This window comes from Engraulis encrasicolus, chromosome 17, assembly GCF_034702125.1.
Source record: "Engraulis encrasicolus isolate BLACKSEA-1 chromosome 17, IST_EnEncr_1.0, whole genome shotgun sequence".
In the NCBI taxonomy this organism is placed as follows: Eukaryota; Metazoa; Chordata; class Actinopteri; order Clupeiformes; family Engraulidae; genus Engraulis; species Engraulis encrasicolus.
In genome coordinates, this window is record NC_085873.1 from 8,166,020 (window position 1) to 8,174,668 (window position 8,649).

Consider the following 8,649-nt stretch of genomic DNA (forward strand, 5'->3'; position numbering starts at 1 on the left):
TTTATTTGGACTGGCAAGATTCCCAGGATTCAGAAAAGAATGTTGGAGAGACCCAAGCTGGTAGGGGGTTTTGCTCTACCAAATATGTTGTTATACTACTGGGCAGCCAACATTCAAATGCTTAAAAAATGGTATCATCACCCAGACATTAACTGGTGTGTAATTGAAGCTAACTCTTGCACTACATCCTCACTTCCTGCCTTACTCTTTGCTCCTCTCTCTACACGCCCTTCTCAACACACTAATAATCCTGTGGTACTTTCTTCCTTAAAGATATGGAAGCAGTTTAGGCATCACTTTGGTCTCAAATCTCCATCTGTTTTCCTTCCAATCTGCAACAATCACTTATTTTTACCTTCCAGTATAGATCAGACCTTTATGCGATGGAGAAATGTGGGAGTGGTCTCCTTCAATGACCTTTATTCAGGTAACTCTTTTGTAAGCTTTGCGGACCTGGTCAAAAAATGTGGTATTTCAAATCATGATCTTTTCAGATATTTTCAATTGAGAAATTTCACTAAAGCTCAGTTCTCTTCCTTCCCAACATTGCCAGAGAGAACTTTGATAGAAGACATTATGTTCTCCTCAGTCTTTAATAGTCGCATTTCATCAATACATAATCTTCTCCTCTCATCCCAGCAGTCTCCCCTTCTGGGACTTAAGGATACTTGGGAAAGGGAACTTGGTCTTCCATTAGATGAATTCTGGTGGACAGATGTTTTGGCCAGGATTAACACCACATGCATATGTGCACGAATGAGTCTTATTCAATTCAAAGTGGTTTTCAGGCTTCACTATACTAGGGCCAGGTTGAAAAAGCTGTTCCCAGATGCGGATGACCTCTGCATCAGGTGTTCTCACTCTCCAGCAGACCATACACATACTTTCTTCACCTGTCCCAAATTATATGCTTTCTGGTCATCTTTCTTCACCACTCTTTCTGAAGTCCTGAATATTCAAATCTCCCCTTGCCCTTTAATTGCAATTTTTGGTGTGTCCCCTGTTTTAGGGAAATTTAACAGTTACCAGGCGGATGTTATCGCATTTGCTGCACTGATAGCCAAACGCCAAATACTACTTCACTGGAAGAGCCCTAAACCACCTGGCTCCTGTTCCTGGTTTAGAGAGCTTTTGTCTTTCCTACACTTAGAGAAAATTAAGCATACAGTTAGAGGATCCTTGAAAACATTCCATAAAACGTGGGACTCCCTCCTTTCCTATGATCCACAAAATATTAACCAAGTATCCGACAATGAAGATTAGTGACACCCCCCCCTTTAAGATTTGTTTTTATATGCATGTTTTGTTTTATTTTATCTTTTATTTTATTATTTATCAATTTTGTTTTTATTTTTATTTTCCTTTTCATATATGTCTATTTGTGTATGTGTATCTTTCTAAGTTGTAATGTATAGGCCGTCATGTCCTTCCCATATAATGTTTTAAGTTACTTTCATTACATGGGTGGAGTTGGGGTGGCGGGTGGGTGTGTTGGGGGTATGGGTTAAGTTGTTTGAAAAATGAAAAAACTATGGTAGGCCTATGTAATTGTGATATATCTGGCTGTATTACTTTGATGGTTTGCCTAATAAACATATTATAAAAAAAAAAAAGAGAGAGAGGGAAAGAGGGATAGAGCGTGCAAAAGTGGGACAGAGGCACGGGGAGAGAGCAAGACCGACAGACACAGACATACAGACAGACAGACAGACAGACAGACAGAGAGAGAGGCAGAGAGAGAGAGAGGACTGAAAAAAATAAAATAAAAAACGAGAGGAAGAGAACGAGACACCTGATCTATTGTATGTCTGTGTGTCTGACTGAGGCCCATGGACTGACCACAGGCTGCTGGGTGGGAGGCAGGGAGGCAGGCAGGAAGGCTGCTGGGTGCTCTCTGAGATGGAGGAGTAGCTCCTGGGCTTCAGCTCTCACGCAAACGGCAGCCGCACCGAGACATATACACTCCTCACCCACACATGCATACAAACACACACACACACGCATGCATGCACGCACGCACGCACGCACGCACGCACGCACGCACACACACACACACACACACACACACACACACACACACACACACACACACACACACACACACACACACACACACACACACGTAAACTGACACACCCTCAAAGACCTCACACACCTCTCCTTTCGCCCTCTCACCTTCGCTGTCAGTCCGTTTCCTCTCCAAGTCCCAAAGCTGGGTGCCCGGGTGAGTGAGACTGTTGGTCTCACCTATAGTGATCCGTTTGTAGTAGCTGGGTTTGCAGCTGAGTTAGGTAACATGGCCAGCACAGCTGGTTATAGAAGACAAAGGATCCAAGCAGTTGGATTTCTTTAACCCCTTTGTGCAGAGTTTACATGTTATAAACTTAAAGTCCTAAAAATTGTAAGGTCCAATTGTTTCCTTCCTTAATCTGTTAAGGCTCTCTGTGATGTTTTAGCAATGTTGTTATGATGTATTTGAGTCTTTCTAACAAAGTGCATCCATCTGCACAAAGAGGCTACGGAGCATGGATATGTTTCAACTTTCACGTGAAAGCCATCTTCATTGTATGATTGCAGTACCAGAGATGTAGCTCTTGGATATCAAGACAGAACTGAACCCCAGCTTCTAACATGTTGTGTCCTACCGTTATTTCATCCGGTTCACGAAATGATTGCTCAAAACACATTTGGATAGCAGGATATTTTTTCAGCAGGGTATTTTTTTTCTCCTGTTTAGGTGTAAACGCAACATGTGGATAAAAATAAATGAATAAATAAAACATTTCAGCCCCCTATATAGGATATTTTCAGAGCCTGTTTTTTTATATCTGGATTTTAAATATCTGCTACATAAACGGAAGGCCAAAACCAATGTAACCAGGAGAAAAAAATATCCACATATAAAAATATCCTGCTACGTGGAAACAGCTCCTCAATCATTGTAGAGCAGTGTTATCACTCTGCCTTTGAACCAGATCCATGTGGTCCAGTTTGTAATATTCTGTAGTGGACGCTGATGTGCTGACGTGCTGATAAGTGAACAGATAACAATTTTAAAGTGTCTTTTTCTATTCTATTCAACAAATCTTTTTTCAAGCAGCCTCAGTAGTCAAATTGATCAGTGTAGAAAATACACTAGGAGTCTGCCTTTGAACCAAGTGCATTGTGCATGGGGTCCTCTCTTCAACACTCTCCAGTGGACGTTGACACGCTGACATGCGGTTGTTTGTTGACAGTGGGTCTCTCCTCTGACCCTTGTCACGTGTGAGGAAATCCACACTGTTTGTCGACAGGGATACCGTCAGACGCATCTCACGCTACGCTGGAAACTCCTCACTCCACATGCACACAGACGCAAACACACACGCACGCACGCGCACACACACACACACACACACACACACACACACACACACACACACACACACACACACACACACACACACACACACACACACACACACACACACACACACACACACACACACACACACACAAAGGGCCGCTTATAGCTTTGGCCGGGCCCGGGACAAAGTCATGTGAAGGGCCCCCTTGCCCAACACGCAATGTAATGAGGACCCAATTCTGGGCCCCTATTCTCCCTGGGCCCGGGACAAGTGACCCCTTTTTCCCCCCTTTGGTATCCCTGTACACACACACACACACACACACACACACACTACAACACACACACACACACACACACACACTGCCGTTCCCTGGTGGTGACGCTCGGCAATGGAGCGGGTCTAGTGTGAGTCCACAATCTGCTGCTTGTGCGATACACTGCTCTCTTTCTTCACTCCCTCCCCTGAAGGGCAGTCTCGCGTGAAGCCAGCTTTCCGGCGCTGAGAGGGGTTCCCATGGACTTTCGACAGAGTTGAACGATGCCTCGAGTACCGACCCAGAACCCAGAGGTCCCGCTGTCTCACGGACAAACACATTGCTCAAGAGAAAACATCCTGTGCCTACAAAGCAAGGGGGGGCATTTTTCCAAAAAAAGAAGCGTAAGCAAACGCGGTATGGGATGGTTAGTTATCGGCTTGGTGAGAGGCTGAGAGGTTTGATTGGAAATGGGTGTAAAACAACCCAGTAAGGCACGGCCCCGGTTATAGCTGTTACCAAAATGGCAATAACCAAGTCATGATTTACAGTATTACTATAGGCCCTGTGTACTGTCATGGTGTTTTTTTCCAGTGACTATTACAACGTTCCACTGGGCTACATAAGAGGCTACATGCTAAATGAAGTACAGTACAGTATGGGAGCTGAAAGCTGTTATGTGGGTAAATTATTTTTCAGATGATAAAGGTAGAAGTGCAAGCGTATTATGACAAGAAACATGTCTGGTCGTTAGATGCTCATTCATTTATTCTCCTATCATCATGTTAAGCTGGGCTTACACTGTGCGACTTTTGCCCGATTTTGCCCCGATTTGGCACTCGCACGACTTTTTGGGAGTCGGGCCGATTTCTTGCTCAATTGCAGGTCAATCGTGAGTCTCGCATCGTGCAGTGTACATTGGGTAACGAGAAGCGATTTCGCCTCACGATCGTGCAATTGCAGGGTTGCAAGAAAATCAAAACTGTTTGAAATCCTGGTCGTGCCGTGTCAGCAAATCGCACAGTTAAAGCAGTGCTACGACCCGATTTGACACTACACATGCACAAGTTAATCGGGCCGTGCGATTCGCTCTTGATCCCGTCCTCATCTCTACCTCAGGTTCGCATGTTCCCTACAGGTCAGATTAGACTTCTGCAACTGCGCTCGTCAAAACTCGCGTGGGAGTGGCCACGAACCAACATTGTATTCATGCATCTGCGAGTTCTGCGAGGTCCGAGGTCTCGTCGCGAGGCACATTTGAAATTGCGCGATTAGGCTACTTTCACTACATTGTAAGCACTGCGGTCATTTTTAAGCAATGTTGCTTTCTATCCCGGTTAGCTAGGTATTTTCACACAAATTGCAAAGGCAATGCACTGGTATCATTATTTGACATACCCAGTCTGTTTTCACGAGCAGAAAATGCAAGCATGTAAAGACAGTTGATCTGCTGATGTGTGTTTACATTCGGTGGAGGAACGGTAGTAAAACCGCAGGCATTTGTCACGAGTGTTCAACTGATGCATTGTTTGTTACTTAGCTTGTAGCTTCGTGTATTTAGGCCTACACACATTTACACACAAGGCATTGAAGTTTTTAACAGAATACAGCTCTGCTCTCGCAAACTACTGGCATTGCGCTGCCACAAGAACAGAACAAGGAAGTAGCGAGACGACCAATCATAGTGCCTTTTTGTCTGCGTACTCCGCGTCCGTCCGACGGATAGTTAGAATTTTTTCGAGGCGCCCGACGACGGGTGCAGAGCCTCTGAGAGGGGGGCGTGGACTCGCATGGACAGAAAACGGACGGACGCAGATTCTATGCGTCCGAAGCATAAATCTAGCTTACCTCTGCAGCCCCGGCAAAACACGCGCGTCGTGTCGCACAGTCGGACCATTCTGCTCGCATCCGACCGCCGGCTCGTATAGTGTGAGGACGTGAGTCGTAGAAATGAACTTTTAAATCGCGAAATTTCCTCGTGCAGTGTGAGCAGGAGCTTCATACCCACGACTGAAAATATTGCACAGTGTATGCCCGGGTTTAGTTAGACTAAGAGTATAATCGTGAGAGACTTACTTTGGAGCTTTGAACATTATTTTGAATACATGGCTGATGATGTAGATTGTAGAGTATACTAATATGCTTGCTAAATCTACTTCTGTAATAGAAATGAATTATTACGAGGATGATGTGGACCCTCTGTAAATGCTTAGATTTTAGCTGTCAGCTGCCTGCCTTTTTGGAGTGCGTGGTGTGGTGTGAGTGAGTGTGTCACACATCTGCATCGAGTGTCTGTCTGGCCCCGAAGAGTCCCCCGGTTGTAAGAGAAAAAGTATTTGGTCCGAAATCCAAACTCCAGCTGTTTGGTATTTATTGCGGCCAATAAAATGCCTCTGATTCACAGTAGCTTTTATTGATCATTCATGGTCTGCACTGTAGCAAAGAAATATTTATTGTATCTGTGTGTGCGTGTGTGCTGTGCGCCATTGGAACGGCCCAGTGATCCCATTTCAGTCAGCCAGTCCCTTCACTTTTTTTTTTCTTCCAAGGTTCAATACGTACTTTTAGGTGCCAGGACTGTTAGTGTTGTGCATTAAATCACACTGTCAGACAGAGGATTAGTTGTTTTTTCTCCAAATAAAAAAGATAAGGAAAAAAAAGAAAATCAGACAAAAGGGGCTTTTGTATTTTGGAGGGGTGGGGTGGCAAGGAGTGTGGTGGTGGGGGTGGCGGTGGGGGTGTGGGTGATTGTCTGGACGCCATGATACCTGAGCAAAGGAGAGAGAGAGAGAGAGAGAGAGAGAGAGAGAGAGAGAGAGAGAGAGAGAGAGAGAGAGAGAGAGAGAGAGAGAGAAATATGACGGACGGAGGTGGAGTTGGAGGGTGGGGGTGATCGTCTGGACGGCATGATACCTGAGCAAAGGAGACGACAGCGTGCTGCTGATGGATGGCCCTCTCAGCTGCTCCCGGATCCCGTTTCGGGCCCTTCTGCCGTCCTGCGGAGAGCAGAGGTGGACTGGAGATGGGGATGAAGAGAAAGAGAGAGTGAAGAGGTGGAGTGGAGATGGGGTGAAGAGAGAGAGAGAGAGAGAGAGAGAGAGAGAAGAGGTGGGGTGGAGATGGGGTTTAAGAGAGAGAGAGAGAGAAGAGGTGAAGTGGAGATGGGGATGAAGAGAGAATGAGAGAGAAGAGGTCGACTGTCGAGGGGGAGAGTAGGGAGAGCAGAGGGGGGCTGGAGAGGGGGATAGAGAGAGAGCAGAGGTGGATGGGTGGTGGGTAGACGTAGGGAGAGATAGACTGGAGAGGGGGATAGAGAAGGGGATATAGAGAGAGCAGAGGTGGATGGGTGGTGGGTAGACGTAGGGAGATATGGACTGGAGAGGGGGAGAGAGAGAGAGAGAGAGAGAGTAGAGGTGGACTGGCTCCCACATAGAGAGTAACAGAATGCAAGGCTCAGGGCTTGTCTGCTCCCGGTGACCTGCAGGAGTCGTGTGAGATAAGACTTATTATCATCACAGGCATACAGGGCTGGACTGGCCATCTGGCATAGCGGGCCTTTCTCGTTGGGACCCACACCCTCGTGGGCCCCTATTTTCAGAAATGTAGGAAAAAAACTGAAAATAGGGGCCCACGAAGGTGCGGGGCCCCACCGGAGAGTCAGTTCTGTGCCGCTAATTATGAAGGGCCCCTTTAAGCAAAAAGGCCCGGGCCCGATCTCTCCCCCAGTCCAGGCGGTAACGGTGTAATCACTGGCATATGAATGAAGTGATATGCTAGTAACTAGTGATATGCTAGCATTATTGATGTATTTGACTGTTGTCATAATGTGTCATTCGGCTTTTGCAATGTCAAGTTGACATGTTTGAGTGTCATGACAGACACATTCAAAATACGAATGAAATGGCCCACCTTGACAAGTCATAAACTTCAATAATGTGCCAGTAGTGTTCCTGACATGGGTTATACCATTCGTATGACGCTTACTTGACACCCTTATGCAGACTCCTTCAAAGAAAGTGTTACCTTTTGAGGTCAGAGGTCCCCTCGTCTCTAACTCCAAAATAGGCTACAGGGTAACAAGCTTTTGTCCAAACCTCAGCAACATTTGCAAAACTCTTAATACAGTTAGCACACCAAGAGCTTTCCATTGCCATACAGTGGACACATTACATGTCTTTTTCACACAATTAGCAGTCAATGAATGCATTTCTTCGTGTATATTTAACAGTGTGTGCTTTGGGAAGAAAATGAACTGATTGGCCAATTGTGCTTGGTAGGTGGTAGTCTGTGTTAAGAGTTTAGAAAAGGTATCCAAAGTATGGGTAAGCGCTTGTTAGGAATTGAAAAAAACTGTAACTCTATATAAAGCAATCAAATCATTGTCATGTATTACCTCCACCAAGTTGGGTATGTTATTGGTCACGTTGGTTTGTCTGTGTGTCTGTGTGTTCTGTGTGTTTGTTTGTCTGTCAGCAGAATAACTCAAAAAGGTATGAACAGATTTGGATGAAATTTTGTGGAGTTATTGGAAATGACAAAAGGAACAATTGATTATATTCTGGTGGGGACCCGGATCATGATCCGTATACAGGATTTAAAAAAAGATTCTTCAGCATTGCGGGATAAGGCGAATTTTGACATTCCACACATTCCTACTGTAACTCCACAAAAAGAAGGCAGAAAGACTATAGGGTGTAACACTGTCAAATGTTCTATCAAACAACTTCCTTGGCGGAGGTCTGCACTCTCTGAGTGCATTTGTAGTTGTATTAGTTATATTAGATTAGTGTACAGTATGTGCATGTGATTCATATACTATCATGGTGTCACCCTTGTGACCCTCAGACAGAACTATCAAGAAAACGAAAACAAATCTAATCTAATGTGTCCAATTCCATCCATGCTGACCAGAATTTGTCTCGCCACGGAAGCCTCTCAGTGTCTCGCCCCTTTTCACTTCATTGATTCGCTCTCCAAAGGCCCATATTTATTCCGATTCGCCGTGCTAATTTTAGAAAACTGTTTTCGTCTGCGGTCCCCTACAGA